Source organism: Mus musculus, chromosome 15, assembly GCF_000001635.26.
Source record: "Mus musculus strain C57BL/6J chromosome 15, GRCm38.p6 C57BL/6J".
NCBI lineage: Eukaryota > Metazoa > Chordata > Mammalia > Rodentia > Muridae > Mus > Mus musculus.
In genome coordinates this window covers 31,278,042-31,290,657 of record NC_000081.6, presented here as the reverse complement: position 1 = coordinate 31,290,657, position 12,616 = coordinate 31,278,042, and positions in this window count along the sequence as shown.

Sequence of the window (12,616 nt, the reverse complement as noted above, 5' to 3'; positions counted from 1 at the left end):
TGAGCCATCTCTCCAGCCATGTGTCTTTGGTTTTAAAAACTGGGCTTTATATATAGCAATACAATAATAATAATGTAAAATAACAACATAATATTATTGTAATGTAATAAAAGACAATGTCAAACAACATAATAGAATTTGATATGGTTTTATATAGAAGAAAAAGAAAAAAATTCAGGTTATCAAACCCCTCCCCTAGAACAAATTTTTTAAAAATAACTTTCCTAAGTCGGGTCAGTGTGACTAGTCATGTCTAATTCCTACTTCACAAACGATCAGTGGAATTAAAACCCGGTTTCCATACTCATTGCCTCAAAGGTGGATCTTTTGAAGTGCGAAATGGTTCTAGCTCCTTCGATGCACAGAAAGTTAAATTCACATATCCACCATGAAACCAGAAAAAAAAAGAGCTTTCTGCTCTCATTCATGTCTGCATGCACGTTTCCCAGAAGTCCATCCTTCATCACCCACTGTTACCCACACGTACACAGATGCGCATACATGCATGTCTACATTATAAGCACATGTCCTTTATATTCGGACACTGGCTTGCATAGAGCTGTGCTCTTAATGTCTTAAAACCTTATTTATTTGGGGCTGGAGAGTTGGCTCAGTGGTTAAGGGCGCTGACTGCTCTTCCGGAGGTCCTGAGTTCAAATCCCAGCAAACACATGGTGGCTCACAGCCATCTGTAATGAGATCTGATGCCCTCTTCTGGAGTGTCTGAAGACATCTGTAGTGTACTCACATACATAAAATAAATAAATAACTCTTTAAAAAAAGGACTTATTTATTTTATGTGTATATTTGGGCCTGTGTCCTCCAAGGTCAGAATATGACATGGCACTAGAAGTACAGGTGGCGTGAGCCACCATGTGAATGCTGGGAGCCAAACCTGGTCCTCTGTAAGAAGAGCCAGCGCTTGTATCCCCGGCAGCTCTCCTGCCCCGGGACTGTGTCTTTAATGTGTTTTCCTTTGCGGTACAAACAAGCTCCTCCTCATTGCTATGTGACTTTGTGGACAGACAATTTACAGGGAGCGATTTATATCCCCTCTGGTCCCTTTACTGTGTAATATTCCCGAGTGGAGTGACCGTAGACTGGCCAACTATCTCCTCATTGACGGGCTGTCAGCTGCTCTTGGATATCACCGTGTACAGATAATACAATAGCCTGCTTGTTTATACATATGAATAGTCTCAGTGTCTATGAATAGAGAAATAGTCTTCGTTAGGTGGAAGAAAATGAACCATTTTACTTTCTCTTAAATTTTTTTTCATCAATTTTTTTCCACACAGTATATTTTGATCATATTCTGTCCCCTCTCGCAGCTCCTTACACCTTCCACCCACCCAAGTTCACGTTCTTATTCTCTCAAAAGAACAAAACAAAACAAAACTAAAGAAATCAACAAAAACCAAAAGCTGAGAATCATAACAAACTTAAAAGAAATTAAGGCAAGACTAAACCAAATCAATAGAAAACAAATACATTGGAGTATGGTGGATGTACTCCGTGATATTCCTCCATTAGAGAAAACCAATTTCCCCTTTCCCAGACTGTATCGATTGCAAATAACTTTCTGGTTAGAATTGGGACTTTGTGTCCACTTTCCCTTCTCCACGCTGGGTTTTGGTCTGGTTTGAACCTGTGTGCTGCTGTGTGTGCTGTCACAGTTTCTGTGAGTTCCTATGTGTCATGTGAGTCAGCCCTGTTGTGTCTGCAAGGCACTGTTTCCTTGAAGTCACCCATCACCTCTGACTTAAAGTCCATCTGCTTCCTCTTGCACATAAGTCCTTGCCGAGCCTTGAGGGGAGGAATTTGATGGAGACATCCCATTTGGGGGCCAAATGCTCCTAAGTCTCTCATTCTTTGCACATTATCCAGTTGTGGATCTTTTTAAGTCTCACCTGCTTCAATAAGGAGGGTCGGGTGGTGCGTGCTCTCCTCTACCAGCATAGCAGTGAGTCACTGGGGTGCATTTTGTTACTATGTTTCTTTAGCAGAGTAACAGTAGTGGATTTTCCTCCAGGGCCCCATGCCCTGCTAGTCTCAAGATTCTTGGCCTCTGTAGCTATGTCAGGCAAGGGTTCCATCTCCTGGAGTGGGTGTTAATCCAGTGGACGTGGCTGGTTGCTTCCATAACACCTGTGCCACTTTCCTCTAGTCTGTCTTGCAGGGAGGTCTCTGTTATGCCAGGGTTTATAGCTGGATGACGTTGATGACTACTCTTCTGGTCTGGCAGTGCCCAGAGTGCCTTCCAGCACCATGAGTGCTAGTCAGCAGGGGTGGAGCTTTTGTTGGGTGCCTGCTCGAATTCTCTATATTCAACAGCATAAGGGTGTATCTTCAGGAATAGGGCCTTTCCATCAGCTTATAAAGTGTAATCACTGGGCTTGGCAATACCTGTGAGGTTTGGGAGAGTTTCTATGCCAACAGCATGCAACCCATTCTTGGCACTAGAAGTTTTGCTTGGTGCGCTGTCTCTGAGATGCTGACGCCATTTAAATTCCTTTCATGTGTGTGTATATTCGAGGAAGCTTTTAGGGCAGTAGGGAACCCATTTTCTCTCTCTCTTTTTAAATTATGTAACCGTAATAGCCTTTTCCATTCTTTAAAATTTGTTGACTGTTTCATACAAGTGTATGATGAACTTCAGTCTTTTCTGTCACCAGTTCATCTCTCTCTTTGTCCCCTTTACCTGCCCTGTGGCCCTTTCCAGGGTCTGCCTTATTCTCAGCCACCAAGAGAGTGCGAGAGAGGCCTTGCTCTGCTGTCAGACTTCCTGAGCCTACAAATCCTGAGGCTAACACAGTAGGTCCCATCCTCTTTTCTTTTGTCCCGTTCTTCATGGTGTTATAAGCCTTTGTGTTTTTCACTTAGTTATGAAATGGCAGTTGAGTGTTCTTACTGATGTTTGAATTTCAGTTGTTTTAGGTTTTACTTTTCAGACCATCTCGTGGTTTGGAGGCATTTGCTGTGTAGGCCACATGGTTTTCTTACCTGTCTCTTGGTTTTTTTTCTCTCCTATTTTACCACAAATGTCTCAGATGAAAGTTTGGGGCTACTTAACCAAACTTTCATCACTAATTTTTATATGTGAATACTTAAGAAGGTCTTTTCTATTCCTTTAGCTCAAACAACTGTTGCTCAGTTCATCATTTAGGTTGTTTTAGGCGGAGCTCAAAACAGTTATTCCCCAAGGGAAGTTTTACTGTAAAGAGAGGAAAATGGAAGTCTATATAAAAGAAGAAGAAGAAGAAAAAAAATCACAATTCCACGGCATTTTAAAGGACAGAAAGAAGGTGTAAATGATGCTTCGTTCTTAGACAGAAGGATTACTGGAAATTATTTGTGTTTTGATGATGAGAGTAAATATTGTGTGTATAGTGTTGAAATACTGTTTCAGAGGCTATTGAAAAGGCATGGTCCCCATAAACAGCCTGAGAACTGGGAGTTAGAAAGTGGGGTGGGCTGGCTGGGAAAAAGTGACCTTGTCCTTATCCACTGGCAGTGCAGGGCCAGACGTCCCTATCCCATGGGAGGGAACTTGGTGCTTCAGAGCCTGGGCTTCCAAAATGTTCACTGACAGTGGCCCGTCACTGCAGGTAGCCACGTGGTGGCAGGCAGAAGCATGGTTAAGGGTGCCTCCTGAGGATTTGGTGAGCAGGTCCCTTCCTGTGGCCACCGGCTTCTGGCAAGTCACACCTGCTGTATCTCTTGACGACTGGACTGGTTTCCAGGCAGGCACATGAAAGTCTGGGACATGAGTACACGAAAGGCAGCTCACAAGCCTTCAGGCTGTTGACAACTTTCATAGACCAATTGTTCTTGTAGATTAGCACTTGTAGTCACTGAGTCAGCATGTGTGTGTGTGTGTGTGTGTGTGTGTGTGTGTGTGTGTGTGTGTGTGACTGTTCTGCAGTAGGATATAGGATCAGCTTGCCAGCCCATTAGTCCCTGAGCACAGTGAGGAAGGGAAGGGCAGGGGGCCTGGGCAGGGCCAGCCGGTCCTGGCTGCCCCCCATCGCCCCCACTAGTGTCACCTGCATTTTGCTGTGCTCAAGCTTGCTCATGTTCTTCTTTTAAAAAGAAAACGGATTAAAATACAAAGTGTAACATGATTTAACACATCCTTCTGTCAATCATCAATCAAACTGACCAATCCAATTTAAATCCACCTTGCTATTTCTTAAAGTGTTATTTAAAAAAAAATAGGGAACTTGAGACCCACCAGGGAGAGGGCCTGTGAGGAGGAAGTCATCCCACCCTGGGAAAAGATGCCCCTCAGGAGGGCCACCCTGTTTGTAACTGGGTGAGAACCTCCAGGGAATAGGGCCAAGCAACTGGGAGCATGCCCTTGAGTAGATTCTGTCCTTACCGGCTCCCTTCTCCTCTCCTGCCTCTCCATCATCTCTCCCTCCACACAGGTGCCCTACCTCAGTGTTCTTCCTCATCATGGCCCCCAAAACAATAGAGATTTAGGACTAAAACGAAAGCCCAACATTAGGCGCCATTTCGACAATTAACTTAGCCAGGATAGACTTTCGACCCCAATAGTTTTGCCGCTCACTATATCCCTACCACCTGCCCCTCCACCCATGATGAGCTGCAGGCTGCATCTTTGTCCTTCTTGGGTTTGCTTAGCAGCAGCTGTTCCACTGTATCCATCTCCCACCCCCCCACATGCTCACGGGCTAGTGGAGACGTGAGCCCTGTGCTTGCCTTCTAATATAGGGCTGGGTTTCCTAGCTGAGGTGGAGCCATGAGCAGAGTCCAGTTCTTGAACTTTGAGAAGTTCAAAACCATGAACTGGAGGTAGACCATGAGGCTATCCTGAGTGAAAGCCAGGCTCTTAGGAGACCTGGCAGAGCTGAAGCATCCCACCTCTAACCCTACTCCTTATCTGCTCCCAAGCCAAGCATTACATTACATTACATTACATTACAAGCAATACATTATCCACAGGCCTCCTCCATGACCTCCTGGGTGCTTTAAATGCCGAAACTGAAAAGACAGCCGACTACAGTAATAAAATGTAGAGAGGTGCCTGGTGCCCCTGCTGACAAGAGCAGTACACCCTGTAGAGCAAAAGCAAAGAGAGAGCCTTGTGTCTCTTGCCTCATGGGGCTCCAGCCCCAGCGTCTCAGTGGACACTCCCCACCCCACCCTCCACCCTCGGTACTCCCCTTCGCACCTCCACTGCCTACGCTGTCTTCGCCATTCTGCTTCCTCCTGTGCTGTTCTCTCTGGCACCCAGCACTGCAGGCAGCGCCCATCACTCCCTACGGTGAGCTCTCATCATTCCTAGTCTCTCACAGGAAGTCAGAAGAGGGGCTCGCCATCCATTAGCATGGATGTGGTGACTGTCCTTTGAAACGCCTGTCTGGCTGTTGCAGATTGGGCCGTGTTGATAAGGGCACTGCCATTTTGCTAGGGGAATGTTGAACAACACTGGAAATCGGCTAAGTCAGCTCGGTTGAAGACACAATGTGGAAAACACCCAGTTTTATTAGACCCAGGCTGGCTCCTCTCCCAGAAAGGCATACGGGGAAGACGATGCTTGCCTTGCTTAATTAAACCGAATGACACCGTGCGTAGTCTACACTGTGTGAGGAAAGCCTTTGGAGGCAGACAGGCTGGAGTCCAGTCCTGATTACATTTTCCCTCTGTGATCTGCATTTTGTTAGTGAATCCATGAATGCTGACCCCCCCAAGCTTGATTCCTGGAAAGTATCTTCTGGGAGCCACGCTGCTGGTGGACCCACTGTCCACTCTCTTCAGAGTCCCCAGGGGTTCCCCCACCCCTCTTCTGATTTCAAGCCCTTAAGACCACCAGGGATATCTCTCAAAACCACCAGTAATTCCTGATGGACAGGCAAGTAGCGTAAGCTGGCCCGCAGGGAGACGAGGGATGCGTGTCTTAAAGGCTTCCTGAATTTTATCCCACTGGGGAAGCTGAGGCTCCCTGAGACCCACTCAGCCTCAGACCTGCACGAACTCTGCAGCCACCAAGTTGAGCTGGACTCAGTCTGTAGGAGGAGATGCAGACTTGCCCCCCCCCCCCCCACAGGACCAACTGCAGTCGGGGTCCAGAAGACTGTACAACCCCTAATCTGTACGTCATCAGACTCCTCAGGGCCAGACACAGAATCCCAACCCTCAGAGCCAATTCTAATTATCCTGAAACTCAGGAATGGTGGCCAATAGCAGAGCCTGTCATGTTCTCCACACCTAGAGTGGAGCTTGGCTAAGGGCTGGCTTTGGTCCTTCTGGAGGAGACCCTCTCTGCCGACCTCAGTGGGGCCATGTCTCTTGCCTGCCCTCTGCTGTCCAGCTATTTAAAACAGGGAGCAAAGCCTGGCAGTAAGGAGACCTAGCCTACGGTGAACAGGAAAGCCTCTACTGTCATGAATTCCAGCTAACCCTATAAGCCACCGGACCTGCTCACTAGCCCTGCCAGATCCTGAGGTTAGAGTCAGTCACTGCTTCCAGAAAGCAACCAGCAGACCGAATAAATATTCAAGTAGTTTGCACCTTTTTGCCTACAAAATAACAATATATAGTAAGCAGGGTCATTGGGAAGGCCTGGCACTTGGAAAGTTCAGTAAATGTGGAAAGCTGATAAAGTTGGCGGTGCTGAGGATGGTGTCGATGTAGGTGATGTAGATGATGGTGATGAAGATGGAAATGCCAGTGTTGGTAGTGTGAGGCTTCTCATGATGATGTAATAATGATAATGGCAGTCATGTGGGTGTTCACAGTGGTAGTAGTCTAGTCCCAGACTTTCCTCCAGGGAATATCTGTCTAGTTCAATCTCTCTGTGATTAATGAGATATGGTGTTACCATGGTTGCGTTTATGGGGTTTAAACAAAGCAAATAAGTGCCTACTATTTATCATTATCTCGTTAAGTTCAGGTTATCTAAATGTCCTTGGAGAAAATACTTGTTCATCGAACTAATGCTCGCTCTCTATCCTGGACATGCCAACTCTTTTGGGCCTGCAGTGTAATAATAGCCTTGGTTTCATTGCCATTTCCTGGGATAACTTTAAAAAAATTACTCTCTGTGTGTTTTTGTGTCTGGTGTGTATGTGTTTGTGTATGATGTGTTTGTGTATGATGTGTGTGTGTGTATGTGTGTGGTGTGGGCACGCATGCCACAGGTCACATGTGGAGGTCAGAAGACAACTTTGTTGAGTCAGTTCTCTTCTTCCATGTTCAGTGGGGCCTGGGGGTTCAGGTTGCCAGGCTTGCTCAGCAAGCTCCTTGACTCCAGGAGCCATCTTGCTGACCCTTCTCCTTGGATAACTGGGGATTTCTTTTTCTTTGTGATAAGAACAGCTATAAGAAAACTTAAATAATTTAACTTGCTACGTTGGGGAAAATTAGCATTAAAGCAGAGATACTACTTCTAGCTGTGATAGCAAAACAACCGGGTTCGGAAGGACAGTCAGTTGTCACCAGTTGCTTTAGCATACCCCCGGGGGTGTTAACTGAGGAGAGAGAGACATTGCACATCATTCAAAGGGGGTTCCTTATTGCATATTATGGAAATGTGACTGTCTAGGTTTTCCTTGCTTTTGACTGTTGTTCCTGTTTTGCAATCCTCTTTACGTCGAGGTTCCGAGGGGAAGCATGTCTCAGGATGAGGGCTTCCTGCACTGGACACTGGGCTTGTCAGGTCAGGATGGAGGCAGCATGGTGATGGGGAATAACACTGTGGAGAGGGAGGGAGACTTTGACAGTCTGCGTTGTCCTGTGCTTTACAGCCATGTGGACTCACCAAACCACAGTTCCACGTCCATCTTCAGGCTGTGTGGGGTTAAGTAAGTGCATCCCACCAGAAAGAGGAGCCTTATCAAACACAAAAGAAAGTCAGGAGAACTCAGAAGAAAGGTACAACCTCCATAGGGGTACGTCAGTGCTGGGGGTGAGTCTTAGAGCTACCTGCAGGCTGTGCAGGGGCTTCCTGAGATGCAGTGGTACCCATGCTGGGGTTGGCCTTCAGTGATGCAGCTACCAAGTCACCCAAGCACCTGGAAGGAAGCCCAGGAAAGTCACAGTTCACCAAGCTGGGCGTGGATGATGGCATCAGGTCCTTGGTCTGTCAACAGTGCCCTATCAATGGTGACTAGTTGTTCATTTACATCTCTGCAGGAACTCCAACCAGTTCATGAATAGTCCTTGTTCCTCAGAATAGAAATGAGGGTGTGATAGGGAGGAACTGAGCTAAAGGGACACAGGCGAAGGTCAGGGACTACTCTACCTGAAGGCTCTGGTTACCTACTTGGGTTTCTTTCCCAGCAATCTGTTCTACAGAGAGACGCCTGTTCTCTTCTTTAGCTACTTGTACTTATGCAATGAGTCCTGATAGCTCTGAGGTTAATCAGCTTGAGTACGCACTGTTCACTGTGGAAAACAGGCTGCAACCATTAGGAAAGAGGTTTCTAGACCTCTCTTAGAGAAAATTTAAATAGCTGAGCCCAAAGCCTGTAAGCTTGTCCTGCCTGCCCTCTGTGAGTTGGCTGGGGAAGCCACCAGGGGATGTTTATCTCTGTTCTTCTTTGTATCAGCATCGGAGAAAACAACCGTTACACTGTAGCTCCGCCGCACGCTCTCCCCGAAGGAAGAGATTTGCTCTATCTCACGCATCCAGGAGCGAATCTGCATCATGGCAATTTGCTCTGCAGGGCTTCAGGGACCGAGGAGGCGCAGGAGCACAGGCTATGGCAGCCGCTTTCCCAGGAAACGTGCCTTCATCACAGAAACGTGGATTATGTGTTTTCAAGATTCCTGATTAATGGGAAATTGCCTTTGAGTGTTTGGTTACATTATTATAAGCCAGAGGCTTCTAGGACAGGACAGGCTCTTAGGATTTCAATGGTCTGCGCACTGCTGACCTTTTGAGTGGGGCCGCTCTTCGTGTGAGGGGATGGATGCCCATCTATTCATGGTCTCTACCCACCAGATGCTACCAATGAGCTCCTCCCACAGCTTTCCAGTTTTAACAACAAAAATTGTCTCCTGTAGGATATCACTCCCGGGTGACAACCATTGCTCTAGGGATAATGAGTGTCCTTATTGATTCTTTAAATTCATTCCACAATCCCAAGAATGTCTCTGGAAGTGACCATGAAGGGTTCTTGTGACTTGCAAGCAACAGCTTTAGAATGCTGGCCTGTCTCTTTCAAGTGGCCTGCAACAGTCATAACGACAATGCTGAAATGTAATAAAAAATCTCATTTAGGGCTTCTGAGCAGAGTCCCAAATCCTCCTGATTATAGGACTTCATTATATCAGATGGTGCTGGGTTTTTTCCAGTTGACAAATTGGATTTTTTTTTTAAAGCACGGCAGTTGGATTTATCATAATATTTAGGATAAGGGGGGAGGAAGAGGGAAACGTATTTTCTCTTGTCACGAGTGTCCTTAATTGAATTTCAGATGGCCTCTTTGGAAGAGCACAGCCAACGCTAGACAGAGTGCTGCAAAGGCTTGCAGACACCTCAGTGAGGTCAGAGGGAAACAGATCCGAAATCCTCTGGGACCCAGGTGAACTTGAGTGGTGAATTCATGTTGGTTTATTTTCTGTGTAAACATGCCATGGTGTCTAGATACTTGGTTAAACATTATGCTGGATGTCTGTAGGGGGTGTGCAGTTTTGAATATGGCTTAAATTGGTAGCAGTGGACTAGAGCAGACTGTCCTCCATCTGCCCTTTAAGCTGTGCCTCTGAGGCTGATATCTCCAAGAGCCAGGGAGGTCTATCATAGACGAGCCCTGGGCTCCCACTGTTATCTCAGCTCTTCCCAGGTCTGCATCCTACTGGCCCACTCTACACAATGCATTTGCCAGTCTTTATAGCGTTATGAGCTAACTCTCATCTGTATTTTAAAAATATTTCATTATTTTATTTTATTATTTTGAGGTAGGCTCTCTCCATCTAGACTTATACTTGTGGTCCCAGCACTAAGAGAGACACATAGGCAAGAAGATGGCCAACATGGTCTACCTAGCATGTTGCAGGCTAGTTAGGCCTACACAGTGAGTCTGTTTCAAACCTACCACCTCCGCCTCTGCATCTGCCGCTGCCACCTCAACAAAAGGATGCAAAAGCAGGAGAGGGAGTGGTTGGAAAGGCATGGTTTGGATGAGAGTGACAGGAGGAGGACAGGAGGGTAAATCTGGTCAAAACATATCATGTATACGAAACTGTAAAGAAACTCCAGAGCCACATTGCAGGGCCGAGAGCTGGTTTAGCAGTCAAGAGGGCTTCCCTCATAAAACTGAGGGCCCAAGCTCAAATCCCCAGCATCCCCCACTCCCACCTGTGTCTGTAACTCTATTGCTGTATAGAATGGAAAGAGGAGGTTCGCTGTGGCTTGCTGGCTGCCAGCCTTGTTACAGGCACAGTGAGAGACCTCGTCTTAAGAGAATAGGGAAGAGAATGAGAGAACAGGACACCTGCTGTCTTCCTCTGGCCTCTGCCTGTGCTCAAGGGTATATACATAGCCTTCCACCAGGCACCCATAGGCTACACACACACACACACACACACACACACACACACAGAGACACATGCCCATATATACGCATACAAATAAAAGTAAAAAATAAAACACAATGTACATGGATATGAAATTATAAAATAAAAAAGAGCAAACAAGTTTCTATGAATGTGTTTCTGCATGTATGTCTGCGTATAGCTAGATGCCACTTAAAACAGGTGTTTGCTCTGAGAAATGAGCCATGACATGATTTTGCCATTTTCAGACCTCGTGTGTGCTTACACAGCCCGTGACAGGCACTGTGTCCCTAGGTGATGTAGTCTCAGGGAAATCCCCAGCATAGAGTGAGATCTATGAGGCCAGTTATTGGCTACAATGTTCTATGAGTTGTGACTGTGTGTAGTCACGCCCTTTGGCTCTGGTTCTCTGGGGACTCCCAGCCCAGGCCACAGTTACAAAGTTATTTACTGCCGCTTCCTGGTTCTTCGGGAGAATATGGCTGGGGAAGCCCCTCTGGAGCCTTGTGAAAGGCAGAGGGTTTTTTGTTTTTTGTTTTTTTTTTGTTTTGTTTTTTGTTTTGTTTGTGTGTTTGTTTTCTTGTTTTGGTTTGTGTTTTGATCCTGCAGAGGCCAGTAGGATGCCCTGTCTTGGGGGGAAAAATTACTTTCGAGTCTGTAGAAGGTAATGTTTTAACCAGCACAGCAGCTGGGAAGTCAGGAAACCTGCAGAACAGCAGAACACCAGGGGCTGTGGAGGCAGGAGGCAGATGTTTAGAAAATAATTAATTAATCACAAACCTGCTGGGTTGGCCAGTATCTGCCTCCCACCTGGCTCTAGGGCATCTGAGTTCAAGGCTGTACTAGGCCAGGCTATGCCCTCTGTTTGGCTGATGCCCATTCTGCTGTCCACTGACCAGGGCTACCACAAGCCGGGTCTCTGCTTCTGGCTGCACACAAAGGCTCATCTGGCTGCCACACTTGCTCTATGGAGGAGCAAGGATGGGTGTGCAGGGCAGTGCTGTGCATCTTCCAGGCAGCTGCTAAGCTTGTGATGGCGACTTGTGCTCCTGAGCACACCCCAGGGCTGATTCCTCTTCTCTTTCCCCACCTCCTCTTGGAATTGGATAATTGGACAGAATTCACAGCATCTCCAATCGATCTTGTTTTATAAACCAGAATGATGATAAATCAAGGTCATGAGAGAACCCACTGTCTTATTATGTACAGCGGTTATCAGGGAACTTCTGGGAGGTTCTGCAAAGTTCCTAGTTCCCTGTGTTATGACAATAAAACTGAGGCTTAGAGAAGAGAAGCAAGTTGCCCAAGGTCTTATGGGTAGCAAGCAGACAAGGTAGAGCTTAAACTGGGGCCTATCCTGAGCCCTGGAGTTGGCTGTCCCGGGGAACCAGGAGCTAAAAGGACCCAGAAAATGGGTGGGTGTTGATCTACCTAGAACAAATCCAGGGCTCATTTGAATTTGACATTTGCCCTCCTTGGCCAGGAGGAAGCAATGTTGGGGTTTCCTCTGCTCTAGGCTCCCAGGGTTGTTTATGGGAGCCTACTTAGCTCAAGGTCACCTGCTTAGCTTCCTGGTCCTGTTCAGTCTGTCTCATCTGCCCCATGTGCTTTCTGGCGTGCACCCCTGTCTCAACAGCATCTCTGCAGTCACATCTGCACAGTTCCCAGGGGGAGTGTCCATACCCCCTCTTTCACCAGTCCTTACCCTTCAATAGAGCTTCCATGACGATGGACCCCAGGCAGCACCTGGCCTTGGCATCTCTCCCAGCCTTCACTTCAACTTGTAAAATCTCTAATCAGAAGCTCTGCCTGAGGCCATGTAAGAGCCTGCGGTGAGTAGTCTCTTCTCCCATCCAGGTTCTTTCTCCATTCATGTTCCCGTTGGTATCACTCTCCCTAACATCTTGGCTACAAGCCTGAAAGCCCAGCAATAGCTTGGCCCTCTGCCTCTCCTACTCTGACCAGACAGGCAGCAGCCCTTCCTTCTACATGGCCAGAGGCTCGAAGCTCTGTGGAGAAGATGATTCTGGAGTCAAAACAATGTGGATGCAAGCCTCAGCTTTGTCATTTGCTGACAGTGACTTTTTTT